The sequence below is a fragment of the Protopterus annectens genome, chromosome 8.part1 (genome assembly GCF_019279795.1).
Source record: "Protopterus annectens isolate FY-2018-M chromosome 8.part1, PAN1.0, whole genome shotgun sequence".
Taxonomy (NCBI): Eukaryota; Metazoa; Chordata; order Ceratodontiformes; family Protopteridae; genus Protopterus; species Protopterus annectens.
In genome coordinates this window covers 541,827,733-541,846,508 of record NC_056742.1, presented here as the reverse complement: position 1 = coordinate 541,846,508, position 18,776 = coordinate 541,827,733, and the positions used below count along the sequence as shown (strand labels likewise).

The 18,776-nt window shown below is 40.0% G+C and overlaps 1 protein-coding gene across 2 annotated transcripts in view; it reads right to left on the bottom strand.

Annotated features, from left to right (window-relative positions):
* USP10 (ubiquitin specific peptidase 10) overlaps window positions 1-18,776 on the bottom strand; it is an 864,697-nt gene that overhangs the window by 352,717 nt on the left and 493,204 nt on the right. The window lies entirely within an intron of this gene.

Sequence of the window (18,776 nt, the reverse complement as noted above, 5' to 3'; positions counted from 1 at the left end):
TGTTTTGCAAGGCTCTGAAATTTAATGGTGAAACACAAGGAATTTGTTGCACCGCCAGAAAAATTAAACTGCCTCAACTTGGAGAACCGCCAGAGCCATTAAAATCTTTGCTTGCCGGATATACCGCCGAATGAATGCATTTCCTATCTAACATCAGGAAATACAACTCATGCTTCCAAATGACGTCGTTCGGCGCAGAAATCTTAACAGCTCAATTCATGCCAACTTTCAAAGTGAAAGGACAAATTTATCATAAAGCCGGCTCCCTGCTTCCGTTCCTAGATGGTCAGCATAAATTCCTACAAATGTATTTCATCGGTGATGGCAACAATGAACTGAATACACGCTGCGGAACTTCTACCGGCATACAAAGGTCCATTGTTTCCCAACTGCAAGAGCTTCTTCACGAAAAAAACAATTTTAGTGCGTTTGTTCAAAACAGCAATTGACATGATGCCATCTGATACACACAAGATTGTTATTCATGCTGACAAAACGCCTGCTGGAGAACACGTGCGAAGATTCAATGCTCCAACTATAGACAAACTGGCAATTGTTATAGTCGGAGTTCAATTCCAACCTAGAGATATTGTTCTTCATCGGAGAAACGATCAATTGACAACAGTTGCAGAAAAGTACAGTTTTGTATCTACCACAAATGTAGATGTTCGAGTGTTGACATTGCTGCAGTCATTACACTTGGGTTATCCTGCCGTCAGGCGGTCCTGCAGTCGTCCAGAGTTCCAAAGTCTTGGTCCGGCGTCGGTTGCTGTCGCCTCCTCCCCGACGTCAGTGCGACAGGGGGATATAAGATGCAACCAACGCCATTTTCTTCAGTTTTTCTTGCCCCAGATGTCAGGTGCCCCCAAATAGGTAGACAATTCAAATTGCTAGTAAACAATACAAAAGAAAAGCAAATAACCATTTTTAGGTTACTCCCCGTAGGTAAAAAGGGTAGATGTCCTAGGTAAGTACCAGAAAGTAAGAGGGGAAGGAGGGAGAGTAAGCTGGACTGCAGCAGTGTCAACACTCGAACATCTACATTTATGGTAGGTACAAAACTGTACTATGTTCATCGTGTTACACTGCTGCAGTCATTACACTTGGGTGGAATCCCAAAGCTGAGGTAGGGAGGCTGGATCTATAAGGCATTAGGGGTGGCTATAAGGCCCTGCAGTACAGCAGTGGCGAAGCCAGCTCTGGATTTGGAGTATAAAGGCAAAGGGTAATGTTTGGTGAAGGTATGCACAGAACTCCATGTTGTTGCTTCCAAAATATCCTTGGTAGGTACTCCTCTGAGGTAGGCAGTTGAAGTGGCTGTTGCCCTGGTGGAGTGAGATCTAATGCTGCTAGGTACAGGTTTCCCATGATGGGTATAGCAGTAACGTATACAGTGTCCTACACATTTTGAAATAGTCTGCTTTGAAATGGCTTTTCCCTGTGCTCCTGCAGCGTATGCTACCAATAATTGCTCAGATTTCCTGAAAGCTTTGGTTTTGTCCAAGTAGAAGTGTAACTGTCTGTGAATGTCCAAAGAATGTAGCAATTTCTCCCCTTTGTTCTGTGGTTTTGGATAAAAAGTTGGCAAGTGAATAGTTTGGTTCAGAGCCACACTTGATACCACCTTTGGCATAAACGTAGGGTTAGTTCTTAAAGACACCCTGTCCTGGTGGAAGATGAGGAAAGGTTCCACTGCCATTAGTGCCTGTAATTCTGAACCTCTTCGTGCTGATGTAATTGCCAGTAGCAGAGCAGTTTTCCAAGAGATGTATTTTATTTCTGCTGTGTTAACTGGCTCAAAAGGAGGTAGAGTTAATTTTTCCAAAACAAAGTTGAGGTCCCAAGTTGGTGTAGGTGCTCTACGGGCCGGTCTTATGTTTTTAGCCCCTCTGAGGTATTGTTTGAGCAAAGGATTAGAAGAAATTGGTGGATCCGTGTTGTAATGAGCAGAGATAGCGGAGGCGTGGATCTTGATGGATGAAAAAGAGAGGCCCTTGTCCAGCATCTCAGTTAAGTATTGCAGTATCTGAGGAATGTTTGGGACAAGAGGGTCAAGGCTGTGCACTTGGTTCCAGGCACAGAATCTCTTCCATTTATCCGAGTATACTTTCCTGGTGCTAGGCCTTCTGGCCTCCACAATGACATCCCTAACAGCTTTGGAGAGAGGCACTGCTTGCTTGACTAGGGAATTTTCCATGCAGCTAGGTTTAAGGTCTTTAGCTGGCTGTGAATAAGAAAATCAATGCTGACATTGACTTTGATGAGACTGGCAATCTAAAAAGTTTGATTTATGCACTTGGAAAGAAGTTAAAAACGATCAACGGACTTAAAATTGATAATGCATATTTTTCTAAATGTATTAATAGTAAGATTGTCCCGATGGGGTTAAGATTTTTTAAACAACCCATGGGTATTGACTTAACTGCTATTGTTAAAGATGAATTTAATTTGTTTTTTGATGAATGTGGGTTCAACTTTATGCGTTTAATTATTAAAAATAATGATGAAAGATTAAGTACGTTAATACAGGAAGCTGAGAAGCTCAATACACGTATTGTTCATGACTTACTATTTACAGAATGGGAAAGGTTATATAAAAAGCAATTCTTAGAAGCAGAGAAATTGATTGACAAGGCAAGTCAACGTAAATCAAAAAAATTGTTAGGGATAGGGAACAATATACTAAAGGGATAGCATATACTTGGCCTAGTGATAAGAATGATATGAAACAAGGAATCAATAATCGCTATAAAAATTATTATAACTATAACCATCATTATAATTACAATAGTGTTAATTATAATAGAAAAGACGATTATGGATATCAGGAATGTGAAGCAACAAGGGGTCAATATGAGAGAGAGGGTTTTCAGAGACATCCAAAGGATACAGGTCCACCGTATCAGAGAAAAAGTTCCTACAACAGGAAGGGATACAATTAAAATCTAAATCACTAGAATTATTGACCCCGCCTCATAACAATATTAATATTAACATTAATAATAATAACAATAATATTAATATTTACAATTATGTGACTGATGGAAAGTATGACCTACCTGTAAATAATATTAATCAACAGGTTATGGAATCTAGTCACATGATGAATACAAACAGCAACAATGACTGCCAAGATGATGAAATAATTATTAACGGAAATGTTTACTCTTATAAAAATTTTAACATTTATAATTATTCTAAAACTGTAATTAATAGTGTGTATTTTGATTTATTTGTGAAGGTTATGAAATTCATTCCTAACCCAAATTTTAACTTAACTGAATTATTGATAGATTTTAAGAAGTATGTTAGAAAGATTAATTTGGAAGTATTTTTTAATAATTCATCCAAAACTGAATATACTAATATTAGATCTAGTTATTTGTTCAACAAACCTAGTACTTTTACACCACCCAATCATCCTACTATAGATACTTTTGATAGAATAGTAACAAGGGAATTATATCAGGAAAGCGTTAACTTGAAACAGACCACTAACAGCAACAACTTATCAAAAAATGAATTGAAGTTATTAAATGAAATAAGGAATGATAATAACATTAGAATTATGAAACCAGACAAGGGGGGAGGGATAGTACTTTATGACAATATACAATATATTAAAAAAATATATGATATTTTATATTTTTCAGGTAATTATGAGACGATCTCTCAATGAATTACATATAGCTTATCAACGTATTGATTCATATATAGAGGAATATTTATTAGATGGTCGTATTACTGAAGAAATTTATAAATTTATAAAGGTTAAATTTCCTAAAGTAGCTTCACTTATAGGTATACCTAAAATACATAAAAATACTATAGACCCCCCGTTTAGACCAATAGTTGCAGGTAGTTATTCCAAAACATTTTATATTGGTAAGTATATAGACATTCAATTAAAAAGTATGTATTTGGCCATTAAACATATGGTTAAGGACTCTTGGATATTTTTAGCTAATTTTCCCACAGATATAGTAAAAAATAGTAATACTTGTATAACCACAGTTACAGTGGATGTGATTGATTTATTTTCTTGTATCCCCAAGCAGGATGGCCTAGAGGCTTTTAAAAATAGTATAGTTAAACATACTACTCTTGACTGGGACGAAATATGTTTATTAGTGGAAATGATGTCTATTGTATTAGATAATTTTATATATTTCGAAGGAGAATATTTTAAGCAAATGAGGGGGGTAGCTATGGGGGCAGCTTGTGCCCCCATATACGCCAACCTCGTTATGCTACATTGGGAGGACACCATATTGTTCCCCAGTCTATATTTTAGATATGTAAGATACTATTCTAGGTTTCTTGGCGATATATACATCCTATGGGAAGGTGAGCAAGAAATGTTGCAACTATTTATAGGATTTTTAAATACAAGTAGTGAATATTTAAAATTTACTTATACTGAAGGTAAAAATGGATTGCCATACCTGGATACTCATATCTCTTACAATGATGGTAATGTATATTCTACCATTCATAGGAAGAGTACTTTTTCTAATAGTTATTTAGCATATAGTAGTTGTCATCCACATAAAGTTAAACAAAATATCTTCAAAGGGCAATGTGTCCGTGTAGCACGTATGGTATCAAATTTTGAAGATATGAAAAAAGAATTACAGTTTATTAAAAGCTTATTTATTCAAAGAGGATATCCAGAAGAAATGATGGACACAACAATAACATATGTTACAAACCAATGGAATATTAAATATAGACCACTTTTGGGAGTTGGTGATATAATTTTCCAAAATGATGATATTAATTCCCATACAAATACACTAAATAATAAAATGTTTTTACTACAGTATAATATGGGTGTAGACCAGATCAAAAAGATTATTTTTAAATGTTGGTATTTGATTAGTAGTGACACTAGTTTAATAAAATTATTGGGATCAAAACCTAATTTTATATACAAAATGGGTAAAAATATGAAATATCTTTTGGAACACAGACATAGTGAGGGGAAAAATAAAAACTATTTAAACAACAACACAAGAAGTAGTAAATGTGGATTTTGCAATCAATGCAGATATGTCATTGGAAAACAAAATACAACTAAGGAATGGCTTAAAATCTAATATAAAATGTAGATATGGTAACTGCAATACAAAAAATGTAATATATTTAGCAAAGTGTAGTAAATGCTCAGGTTTTTACTTTGGAAAGACAGAAAGATGTCTTAAAAAACGTATATATGACCATATATACAGCATCAAGACTAAGGATAAAACTAATGCACTATTCAGACATGTAGAGATTGAAGGTATTGATCATAATTTTATGTTTAGCATTCTTGACGTTATTGATATAGATCCTAGAGGTGGTGATGTTAAAAGTTTACTTTCATATAAAGAAACGTGGTGGCAGATATATTTAGATGCCAGCACTTTTCCTGGTTTAAATGAATTTATATCTACTAAATCGTTATTATTAGTACAAAGTGAGATATTTAACAAGAATACGACACACTAGTATTTATTTACTTACTAATTTATTAACAATTATTTACTACTTGTCAATATTAATTCTTAATTTTTAATTTTTATTTTATAAATGTATTTATATAAGAATTTATTATAATATTTATAATATTTATATATATAAATAAAACAATTTATGATCATATATAAAATAATAAAGTTTTTAAGGTTTACTACTAAATTTTATATATATATATATATATATATATATATATATATATATATATATATAAAAATTTTATGAAATTTTAATAAGTTTTTAATATTTTTAAATAAAAAATAAATAAAATTTTTTTTTATATATGTTGGTTGAAGTACGAACTTATAACACTTCATATCCATCTTCGCTGTCTATGTTGCTGTTATATTTATAATTATCACTATAGTATTAATTATCATCATCATCATTATTATTGTTATTTAAAATACCAGTTATTTAATTAATTAAAATTTAATTACCTAGAACATCATTACTTGTAGTTATTTGTACACAAACATACACATTTGGTTATTATTACAATTTTTTCATATACTAATAGGTTCGCTGATGCTCCTGGTACACTGTTTATACAAAATGTCTATGTATAAATTTTATTAAGATCTTATATTTTACTGATGGATTTATTTAAAGTACAGTATCTCAGATATTATGTATATTAGGGTAGATGACTTTTTGCAATCATTTGTATAACCATATACACATACATTCGTATTTGTATATATGTGTTAGTATGTTTTTAAATATTAATGAGTGGTTTTGGCGCCATTAAGGTTATTTAAGAAGCAGATTTACAAGCAATTAGTAGTTCTGATGAACACCAGTAATGGTTGAAAGCGCTTAACTCTACTAATTTTGCCTTTTTTTGTTTATTTGTTTGTTACCAGTCTGCCTATCGAACTTGTTTGTGTTCGTGTTTCACTATTTTTGTCATTAAACTGTGGATTATTAACGGCAGTCGTTTGGCACTTATTGGTGCGCTCCTGGCTTTTTCTGGAGGTTTTGTGAAGTTTATCCATTAACTGAAAATATTGAGTCAGTTGGCCTTGCTTGTCTGGCATGAGATAAGCCATTTGGGCTGTTGTGTTGAAGCTGGCACCCAGAAATAATATCTGTTGTGAGGGCACTAGTTTTGATTTCTTTTCGTTTACTGTGTACCCCAGGCAACTTAATAACTTTTTCCCGTACACCAGATGCTTTAGTAGAATGTCCTTGCTCTCTGTTTGAATCGGGCAGTTTTCCAGGTATGGATAAATTTGAATTCCTTTTTGCCTGCAAAATGCAATTACTGGTGCCAGGCACTTTGTGAAGACCCTGGGCGCAGTAGATAAGCCAAAGGGCAGTGCAGAGAATTGATAGTGCATTGAACCAGCTAGAAGTATGAGGTATCTTCTGCAATTTTGTCTGATAGGGACATGCATGTATGCCTCTGAGGTCCAAAGTCATGAGCCAAGCTTTCTTGTCCAGCATGGGAAGAAGCTGCTGTAGTGTCAACATCTTGAATTTCGGAACATCCAGTTAAGTGTTTAGTGTAGAAAGGTCCAGAATGGGTCTCCAGGCTTTGTCCTTTCTGGGAACCAGAAAGAGTCAGAGTAAAATCCTTGTTCCTGTGGTGGTACCTTTTGAATAGCTCTCATGTCCATGAGTGCTGTAATTTGTCTTTGAGCCTCTGCCCACTGATTTGGTGGGAGAGTTGGCATTCCTTTTAGCCTTGGCAGGGTATGAAAATGGAACCTGTAACCTTGAGATACAATGTTGAGAACCCATTTGTCTTTGGTGATGCAATGCCAGTTGTGATAGAAAAGTGCTAGTTTTCCTCCTAAGGTGGCTGCCAAGACAGAACTGTTTGGCAGCTGTAGTGGAAAGTCATTGAGTCTGTTTTTTATAAGGTTGAGACCTGTCTTCTTCTTTCTGGCCTGGTGTGCCCCACTGTCGAGGCCTGTAAGGGCCTTGTCTCTGACCTCTACCTCTTGGACGTCTGTATCTGCCCCTTTGAGGTCTGTCTGTGACTGGAAAGGGCCAATTCTTTGTTGGCCAATTTCTGCTAAAACGAGGAGGCTGAACCTGTAAGAAATCTTTCACCCTTTGCATAGATTTTGCCTTATCCTCCATCTTCTTTAATACCTCCTCTGCCTTAACTCCAAACAGCAATATCCCGCTGCAAAGGTGCATCCAATAATTTTACCTTAACGTGATCTGGTAATGTATGTTCTTTTAACCAAGCATGCCTTCTAATGACAGAGCCTGTAACTGCTGCTCTATAGGAGGCCTCTAAGGAGTCAAACCCACATTGCAAAGTATGTTTTCCCACTTGTTCAGCAGCATGCAATAAATCCTGCATTTCTTTTAAGTTAGGAGGATCTGAATCTGGAAGCATCTTTTGTTTCAACTGAGACATTAAAAATTGCTGATATTTTAGCATGTGAAACTGGCAATTCAAGGCTCTCATTGCTAAAGTTGCGGACGTATATACCTTCTTTCCCCATCTGTCTAAAGCTCTGGAATCTCTGTCAGAGGGAACTGGGTTTTTTGCTGATGAGGCCTTAATCCCTTTGGATCCCTGAGAAATAGTTTCAGGGTCAGCAACATGGCTTTTGTACAGAAATTTGTGAGAGTCAGGGACTCTGTAATATCTATCAGGTTTAACTGGGGCTGAGGGTAAGGAGTCAGGGTTCAAACTGGATTCAGTGTACACATCATCCACAAGGTCTAGAACTGGCGGGATAGCAAGGGGTCTGTGTTGAGACAATAAAAGGAAGTCTCTGAGCCTTTTCTTGGATTCTGAGTAATCCTGACCTTCCCAATGGAAATGCGCCCTCATGGTATGTAAGGTCTCCCCAAAGGAGCAATCCTCAGGTGGAGAGGCTGACGGAATTGATTCCTCAGCATCAGAATCCTCATAAGGGGGTAAAGAATATCCTAGGTCCGAGGAAGAGTCAGAGGAAATGGACACCTCGTTAGAAGATTCATAGTCTGCATCCTGTCTGGGCCTTTTATCAGGAGGGGGATGGGACCCCCTGATGAGGGTGATTAGGTCCTCGGCCATTTTTAGCATTTGTTTCTTAGGCATGGAAGCCTGTCCTGGAGAGAGTTGTGTCCGTTTCTTTGCTTTTAAGGTGGGCTTAGACTTAACAGAGGGTTTTTAATGGTTAACTGGGTAGGTCTGAAAACAGCCTCTGTAACTGTGGATTGCTCAGCTACTTCAATTCCCTCTGTAGGTTTAGGATCGGTAAGCTGAAGGCCTAGTGTGTCCGAAGACCCAGCCAGCTCCACGTGGGAGTCGGATGCAGTCTGTGGTTCTGTGGAAGCGGTCGTCACGGGCTGCGTAGGCGCCTCGCTGAAAACCAGAGAACCGGCGACTGGCCTAGAAAAGGCCTCATCGTCAGTTTTGGGCCTCGGATGCCTGTTCTTGTCCTTTTTATGCATTGCGGACGTCGGAATTTGACGGCATTGTGTAATTGAATTTTCTACCAAAATAATGTCGGGCAAAATCAAACCGACGTTTAATAGTGCACTTGTTAAACCTAGCACAAAACCAACAACCAGTGATGTCGTGGTCAGGGCCTAGGCATGGAATACAATAGGAGTGGAAATCCTTATGAGGTATTTGCTTCCCACAAGAAATACCGTTATTAACTTTTACTGACATCGGTCTGAGGCAAGAAAAAGTTTCCCCAACAGGGTACTTAGCTTTTTTAGAAGACTTCGGTTCTGGATTCGGAATGAAAATCTCAGGAGTCAGCCGACCGGCACTTGAGAACTGCTTCTGCTTCGGGCACCGCTCGGCAAGAAAGACTGAAGAAAATGGCGTCGGCTGCATCTTATATACGCCTGTCGCACTGACGTCAGGGAGGAGGCGACAGCAACCAACGCCGGACCCAGACTTTGGAACTCTGGCAGACTGCAGGACCGCCTGACGGCAGGATAACCCAAGTGTAATGACTGCAGCAGTGTAACACGATGAACACCTCATCAATGCTACGATGCCCTGCAATATCCAATCATTTTTTGGGATGGTGCCGATGGATATCACTTCAACGTTAAGATGATAAATCCAGTCAGTGGCGAAGAAACAAATATGAAATGCAGCGCAATGAACTATTATTCACACCGATTAATGATTCGAGAGAATGAAGACAATCACATTTTGAAATGCCGTCAATTGTTTCACCAAAACATCGTAGATATGTATGCAAAAATCTAAACAGAACGTTTGATATTCATCCGTTTGTATCAGACCAAGCTTCGCTCTGAAGAATACGTTCATTTGCGAGATGCAGTTGTAAATGACGGTAATACAACTAACATTGGAAGACTAACGATTTTGCCATCTTCATATACAGGCAGTCCACGTCATATGCATGAGTACGCTCAAGATGCAATTGCGTATGTTCGTCACTACGGGCGTCCAAAACTATTCATTACATTCACATGCAATCCAGCTTGGGACGATATACAACAGCTCATACTTCCAGGGCAATCGCCGGTGGATAGGCATGACATCACAGCACGAGTTTTCAGACAGAAGCTGAAATCGCTGACGGATTTCATGGCAAAAAATGAAGTGTTTGGCTCTGTGCGCTGCTGGATGTACTCAGTGGAATGGCAAGAGAGAGGACTGCCACACGCATATATACTAATCTGGCTCTATAACAAAATCACTTCAAACAAAATAGACGATGTAATATGCGTGGAAATACCCGATGCCGACGTCTATAAGGATTTGCATGAAGTTGTGATGAAAAATATGGTACATGGACCTTGCGGTACACTGAATCCAAATTCACCATGCATGATAGACGGAAAATGCTCTAAGCGATATCCTCGAGCATTAGTATTTAACACAATTACAGGAAACGATGGATATCCTTTATACAGAAGAAGATTAGCAGAAGATGGCGGTAAATTAGCAACCATACAAATGCGAAACGGTGACATCGAAGTAGATAACCGGTGGGTTGTTCCATATTCGCCTTTGCTATCAAAAACATGCAAAGCGCACATAAACATGGAATACTGTAACTCCGTTAAATCGATCAAATACATTTGTAAGTATGTGAATAAAGGCAGCGACATGGCAGTTTTTGGTGTGCAACCAGAAAGAAGTGATAGGAATGCGGTCATACATATCGATGAAATCGCACAGTATCAGGCTGGAAGATACATAAGCAGCAATGAAGCTGTATGGCGAATTCTTTCATTTCCCATACATGAACGAAGTCCAACTGTTGTTCACTTAGCAGTACATCTAGAAAATAGACAACACGTTTATTTCACAGCTGCAAATGTGCAACAAATAGCCCTGAATCCACCGGCTACAACGTTAACTGCTTTCTTCACGTTATGTCAAAATGACGCGTTTGCGAAAACCCTGCTGTATTTGGAAGTGCCTATGTATTACACATGGAATGCGAGTAGAAAATCATTTGAACGACGCAAACGAGGAGAGCGAGTCGACGGACAACCTGGCATATTCAAAGAAACTACGATAAGCAGACTGTACACCGTGCATTCCAATCAAGATAAATGCTTCTTTCTTCGCATGCTGTTGGTAAATGTGCCCAGTCCAACGTCTTTCCAGCAACTGAGAATTGTCAACGGCGTTACACATGCCACTTTCCGCAGTGCATGTCAAGCTCTGAATTTATTGGAGAACGACCGACACTGGGATGTATGCATTAATGACGCGTGCAATACATTACATCCAAATCAAATTCATGCATTGTTTGCAATCATTTTGACCGCCTGCTCTCCATCTCCAACAGAGTTATGGGAGAAATATAAATCGCACATGGCTGAAGATAATATCCGTCGAATACGCAAGGAAAATTCAAATATGAACATGGATTTAACGGCAGAAATCTACAACGAAGCATTAATAATGATTGAAGATTTGTGCTTAGAAATCGCGAACAAAGTTCTCAATCAACTGGGAATGCCATCACCGAATCGATCTGCTGCTGCATCGTTCGATGTAGAATTGCGTTGTGAACAAAATTACAACACGGGTGATCTTTTGTCGTATGTGCAATCAAATATTCCTAAGTTAACGCTTGAGCAAAAAGCCATTTACGATCAAATAATGCAAACTGTCAATAACGGGGTTGGAGAAATCTTCTTCTTAGCTGCGCCAGGAGGAACTGGTAAAACGTTCCTAATTACATTGATTCTGGCAGCAATTCAATCCCAAAATGGCAAAGCCTTAGCTCTTGCGTCGTCCGGAATAGCTGCGACATTGTTACCAGGTGGAAGAACTGCTCATTCCACTTTGAAATTGCCATTGAACATGCAATTCATTGAAACTCCCACGTGCAACATTTCCAAAGCATCCGGCATGGGAAAAGTATTGCAAAAATGCAAACTTATTGTTTGGGATGAATGCACAACGGCGCACAAAAAATCGCTCGAGGCTCTTGAACGATCATTGCAAGATTTGCGTGGAAACATCAGACCATTTGGGAACGCATTAATACTGCTTGCAGGAGATTTCAGGCAAACATTACCTGTACTTTGACACCAGTGGACGAAATAAATGCTTGCCTGAAATACTCTTTGTGGCGACACGTAAAGATGTTAAAATTAACTACAAATCTGCGTTGTCCAGCTGCAAAACAATCGATCAGCTGAGATATTCTCACATCAATTGCTGGAAATTGGGAACGGAAAGGTGCCGGTTGATCTGACCTCAGCACGAATTTCATTGCCTCATAACTTCTGCAATTTGGTGACGTCAAAAGAAGAATTGGTTGAAAAAGTATTTCCCAATATTCAAACCAATTATAAGAATCATGAATGGCTGACTGAACGAGCTATTCTTGCGGCCAAGAACAAAGACGTCTACGAACTTAACAATATTATTCAGTCTAACATTCAAAGCGAGGCAGTCACATACAAGTCCGTCGACACTGTTGTGGAAGCAGATGAAGCGGTTAATTATCCAACAGAATTTTTTAATTCACTCGATCTGCCAGGGATGCCACCGCACATACTGCAATTGAAAATCGACGTGCCAATTATCATGTTGCGAAATATCAACCAGCCAAAGCTTCGCAACGGCACGCGGCTTGCAGTAAAAAAGTTAATGAGCAACGTCATAGAAGCAACAATCTTGACAGGACCTTTCAAAGGTGAAGATGTCCTCATTCCTAGGATTCCAACGGATATGCCATTTCAATGTAAGAGATTGCAATGCCCAATTCGACTGGCGTTTGCAATCACCATCAACAAAGCTCAGGGCCAATCTTTAGAATTGTGCGGTTTAGATCTACACACGGATTGCTTCTCACATGGACAATTATATGTTGCATGTTCTAGAGTCGGCAAACCACACAATCTCTATATCTGCACAGACAATGGAACCACAAAAAATATTGTATACCCACAAGCACTGTGAAATTAAACATATTAGAAACGTGCGCTCTCTTCTTTCTTTTCCATTTAACCAGACTGAGCCACAGCAACGCGTGGCCGGGTACAGCTAGTATATATATATATTTTTTTATTTTATATATATCTAGATTTATATATATATATATATATATATATATATATATATATATATATATATATATATAGATTAGATATATAGATATAAATATATATATATATATATATATATATATATATATAGATTAGATATATAGATATAAATATATATACATACTATATATATATATATATATATATATATATATATATATATATATATATATATATATATGTGTATATATATGCATGCGCACATATCCGTACATGAACTCTCTAATTCACAAATATGGTAAAATATTGCTCTTAATATGTTGCAGTATTTCTCGCTAATGTAAAGCTAAACTTTTTGTGCTTATCCCACTTTGCCCAGGTCAAGTATTAAACAAGCACGTCCATTTGAACAGTTCATAAATATAAAATAAAGTTTATAAGTTTTTTTTTGTTTGTTTTTTTAATTTTGCATGTGTGGAGAAAATATCAGTGTAGAAAATTTGAAACCAACTCAAAGTACAGTTGTGTACACTTACCATAAATGCAGATGTTCGAATATATTCACTGTTGCAGTCCTGACTTGTGGGATTTCCTGCTGTGGAAGCCCTTGGCCGGCTTGACTACCAGAGTAAAAATCTCCCTCCTTCCAAGGCTGATGGAAACCCTACCCTGATATGAGTACACTTTAGTATAAAGGGAGCCAGCTGCCACTACATCAGTTTTTTTCTTGCCCCTTAGAATGTAAGAGCCCCCAGAATTAAGCATAAGGAAGGGACAAAGGCAGAAAAGGCCACCCAGGGGGTCCACTGGTTATTAAAGAGAACAGAAGCAGATTACTACTGTAGGCAAGGGGGTGGGTGGGGGGGAGACTACAAAAGTGAATACACTCAAACATCTACATTTGTGGCAAGTGCACACAACTGTACTATGTTCATATTTTACTGCTGCAGTCCTGATCTGTGGGATCATTATCAAAGCTGAAATGAGGGTAGACAGACAATTATGGGGAATGGAGGATGCCCTGAAAGATGGCAGTGGCAAATTCTGCTCTACACTTGGAGAAGGCTGCTAAGTGGTAGTGTTTGGTAAAGGTATGCACAGACGACCAGTTAAGCAGCTTCCAAAATGTCTTTGGTAGGTACTCCTTTCAGGAAGGCAGCAGAGGTAGAAGTGGCCCTACTGGAGCGAGTCCTTACAGTTACAGACGGCCTTTTGTAATGGTGGCCATAACAAAAGGAAATGCATTGGTAGATCCACTTGGAGATTGTTTGTTTAGAGACTGGCTTCCCTTCTGAGCCAATGGCAAAGGACACAGAGTTGGTCTGATTTCCTGTAAGATTTAGTTTTGTCAAGATAGCAGCGAAACTGTCTGTGCACACTGAAGGAGTAAAGGATTCTATCCCCCTGTTCTGAAGCTTAGGGAAGAAGGTGGGCAATTATACGGCTTGATTCAAGGATGTGCCTGTGACTACCTTAAGCATAAAGGATGGATTAATCTTAAGTGATACTCCAGGTGGACCCGAGGTGATAGCCAGTAAAAGGGCAGTCTTCCAGGTTAAGAATTTTAAATCAGTAGAAGCTGCGAGGTTCAAAGTGGGCAGCGTCAACTTTTCTAGAACAAAACTGAGGTCCCATGGAGGTGTGGATAAGTCTCCTAGAAGGTGTGATGTGGACCACTCCTCTAAGGAACTGTTTCATCAGGGGGGTGGGAAAAGATAGGAGGAAGAACAGGGATGTGGGCTGAAATGTCAGAGGCATGAATTTTGATGGAAGAAAAGGACAGGCCACTATCCACCAGGATAGCAAGTTAACCTATAAAAGCAGAGATATTGGCTGCTTTGGGACTGAGGCCTTGCTGCTGACAACAGAGAGAACCTTTTCCCACTCAGCTGAGTATGATTCCCTAGTGCTAGACTTTCTAGCAGTGAAAGTCTCTAGGTTGGGATGCACAAACCTCCCCTTGTCCTGAGTCAGTAGGTCCACTCTCTAAGGTAAGTGCTGCACTTTTTTGTTGGTTCAACTCAGCAGCAGAGGATACCAGTGCTGCCTGGGCCAGTCTGAGGCTATCAGGATGACCCTTGGGCCTTCTTCTGTGATTTTCAAGTGGAACCTTGGAAGAAGAGGCAGGGAAGGAAATGCATAAAGGAAAAGGAGGGTCCAGAGGAAGGAAAACTATCTGTCCTCCGTGCTTGTGGTAGTTTGCTCCTGGAACACAATCTTTTTAGTTGAGCATTTTCTTTGGTGGCACACAGGTGTATCTGTGGGGATCCCCATTTGTGGACCACGCTGAAAAACATTTCCTTATGCACATGCCATTCGTGGGGATCCATCAGGCGTCTGCTACAATAATCTGCTAGAGTGTTTTGATTCACTGGGAGGTAACTGTGCCATGAGCTGCAATACCAGAGAGTGAGCTGTCTCGCAGACCTGCATTGCTAGTCAACAAAGAAGTTGAGAGAGAGAGAGAGAGAGAGAGAGAGAGAGAGAGAGAGTGGGTGCCCCCCCCCCGTTTATATACCACATTACTGTGGTGTTGTCTGTTCTGACAAGCAGGATCCCTGGTATCCACTGATCATTGAAAACCAGTAGGCCTTTTTGCACTGCCATCAGCTCTTTCCAGTTTATGTGCTTGTGTCTGAACTGAGCTTCCCACCTGACCTGGGACTACTTAGAAATGAGCAACCCAAGCCATCTCTGAAGCATCTGTGGTTAAAAGTTTGGCCCTGAGGGATGAACCTGAAGGGAGACACAGGTTTTGGGCATATGCCTGTGTCCGCCAAGCAAATTTCTCTTTGAGGCAAGGGATCAATTGAATTTCTGTCTCCAGGACAGACTGCTGTCACCACAGATTCTTGAGGTACCAACTGGAATTTCTTCATGTGTAGCCTAGTCAGACAGATCATGAGGATACAGGATGCCATGTAGCCCAGTGTTCTGAGAAGTCCCTGGCTAAGAGGCATCGTCTCTGCATAATGCTTTGGAAACTAAGTAAAGCAGGAGACCTTTTCTGGACGGAGGAAGGCCTTTTAAAGGGAGGCTTCCACAGCAGCCACCAGGAAAATTATCCTGGTGGAAGGGTATGTGTTGGATTTGCAAAGATTTACGGTGAATCCCAAAGAGGTGAGGAGGGGTCTGAGTGAAGGTCGAATCTTTGAGGAGTTTCGACTGCCCTGTGGCTTGAATGAGGCAGTTGTCCAGGTAGGGGTAAATTTGGATTCCTCTCATTCTACATAAGGCAATCAACAGGGGCTAAACACTTTCTGAAGACCAAGAGAGCAGCAGACAAGCCAAAGGTCACTGCAGAGAACTGAAAGTGACTGGTACCTACCCTGAATTAAAGAAAACTTCTGCAAGATTCCTCTACAAGAATGTGCAAGTAAGCATCTTTTAGGTCTAAGTTGACCATTAAGGTCTGAGGGGCTATCATGAGAAGAAGTTTTTAAGAGTCAACATTTTGAACTTTGGTGCCAGCAGAGACTGAATGAGGGTGGACAGATCTAGGCAGGGTGTCAAGATCCTTCCTTTCTGGGAACCAGGAATAACCTGGAGTGGAATCCCTTCCCTATTTGATGATCTGGTATTGGTTCCACTGAGCCCGTGGGTACACATTGTGAATCTGAGAAAGGTCCTCCACTCCTGATTTAGCAGAGCATCTGCATAACCGGAGTATCTTAACGGCTCTTTGCAAGTGAGCTTGCGAACATCTGAGACTACCATCAGAACCCACTTGTCTGAAGTAATGAGGGACCAATTTTCTTTGAACAAGGACAGTCTCCCTTCTCTCTGTTTTGGAATGGGTGGTGGGGAGGGGGTCATTGTTACTCTCTGCCAGGGCCCTGTGGCCTAGAACTCCCCTGCTTGGGGGGGGGTCCTGAGGACCACTGCCTGAGCATTTGCGACTACTGCTGCCTTTGAGGCCTTTTACCTCCAAGGTTTTCTCTGGCTGCCTTTTGACTGAGAGGAAAAGGACCAGTGTTTACTGGGAAAACTCCTACTAAACATAGGAGGCTGAACTTGGAGGACGTCCTTTACAGTTTGCATAGATTTTGCTTCATCTTCCATTGTTTTTAGAACAGCCTCAGCCATCAGCCCAAAAAGGAAGTCCTTATCCAGGGGAGCATCTAGAAGTTTGGATTTGACATGGTCTGTAAGGTCTACTCCCCAAGCCAAGCACAGCTTCTAATGACAGAGCCAGATGCAGCAGCTCCGCTAAATCACAGTCACAGTATACAGACTGTCTAGCCACCTGGGAGCTGGAATGGCAAAGGTTCAACAATTCCTTGGAAACGTTCCTGTCTTCCAGGGGGGAAATCTTTTGTTTCATTTTATCTATAATACTTTGTTGGTAATTTCATCATACGAAACTGGCAGTTAAGGGGCCTCATTGCTAGGGTGGTGGAAGTGTAGACTTTTTTTTTTTTTTTTTAACCAAATCTATCAAGGGGCCTGCTTTCCTTATCAGTAAACAAAGGGTTCTTTAGAAGAGCTGTCTTTTGCTCCCTTGGGACCTGGAGTGACCACCTCTGGTCAGCAGAGTTTTTTTAATAGGTATTTATGAGAGTCCAGCACTCTGTAAAACCGGTCTGTTTTTCAAGGGACTGGATGGTAGAGAGTCTGGATTCAGGGAAGAGTAAATAAAAACATCCTCTACTACCTCTAATACAAGAGGAATAGCCAAAGGTTTTTGTTCTGTGAGATCAAGAAACTCCCAAACCCTCTTCTTAGATTGTGGATATTCCTGTGCTTCCCACTGGAAATGTCCCCGCATGGCATGGAGTACTTCCTCAAAAATGATGTCTTCAGGGGGTGAAGCTGATGGTAGAGTCTCCTCAGAATCTGAATACTCAAAGGAAGAAAGGTAGGGTCCCTCTTCAAAGACAGACCCCCTCCTGCTTAGAATCTTCATCTGATTCAGGAGGTTCAAAGAAAACTTGAGGGGTAAGATCCCCTCTTCCTTTTTCCTGGGCAAGACTGCAAAGGGGACTGCCTATCTCTGACAAAGGAGATGAGGTCTTCAGCTAACCTGACCAGGTCTTGCTGATTAACTTTATGGATGGTTGCTGGCAGGCCTAATCATGGACCTGAAGTAGAACCCTTGCTAGGAATAGCTTTAGCCTTGGGCCCAAGTGTGTCCCCCATCCAGACGCCAGTCTCTTTGTAAGGCAGAACTGGTGGAGGCTGACAACTCGACGGAACGTCGCCGATGCAAGATCACTCGTCAGAAGTAGAGGTCTGCTGAGTGACTCCAGACACAACCAACGAACTGAAAGTCAAGGCCTGTGTAGAACTTGAGGGACCCCACAGCATGTCAAACTCGGTATGGGTCTTGACAGAAGCCTGTGTCACCAACTGGGTCGCAGAAGAGGGTTGAGAAGGTGTCTAGCCTTCCTCAGCAATAACGAGCCACATGGACTGGCCGACGGTGAATGGTTCTCATCCGAAGCCCTAAGCTTGGGTCTTTTTACCTTGTCTTTCTTACTCTTAGGGAGCTCAGTCTTGGGAAGACAGGCGGATGGCATCTAACGATGCGAAGAAGATTAAAGACCAAGATGCCTAGCTAAGACTTTGGCCCTATAACTGAAATGGGTACAAAAACAACAACTAGGGATGCCAAGATCCAGGCCTAGACAGGTAACACACAAAGTATGAAAGTCTCAGTATGAGATTTACTTACCACAGTGGACACAACTACTTTATCTGACATAAATTAAATCAAGAAAGAGTTCCCTAACAGAGTACTTAGCTTTAGAAGAGTTATCTTTGGTGAAGACCGACCGATGCACTGAAAACACTGCTAT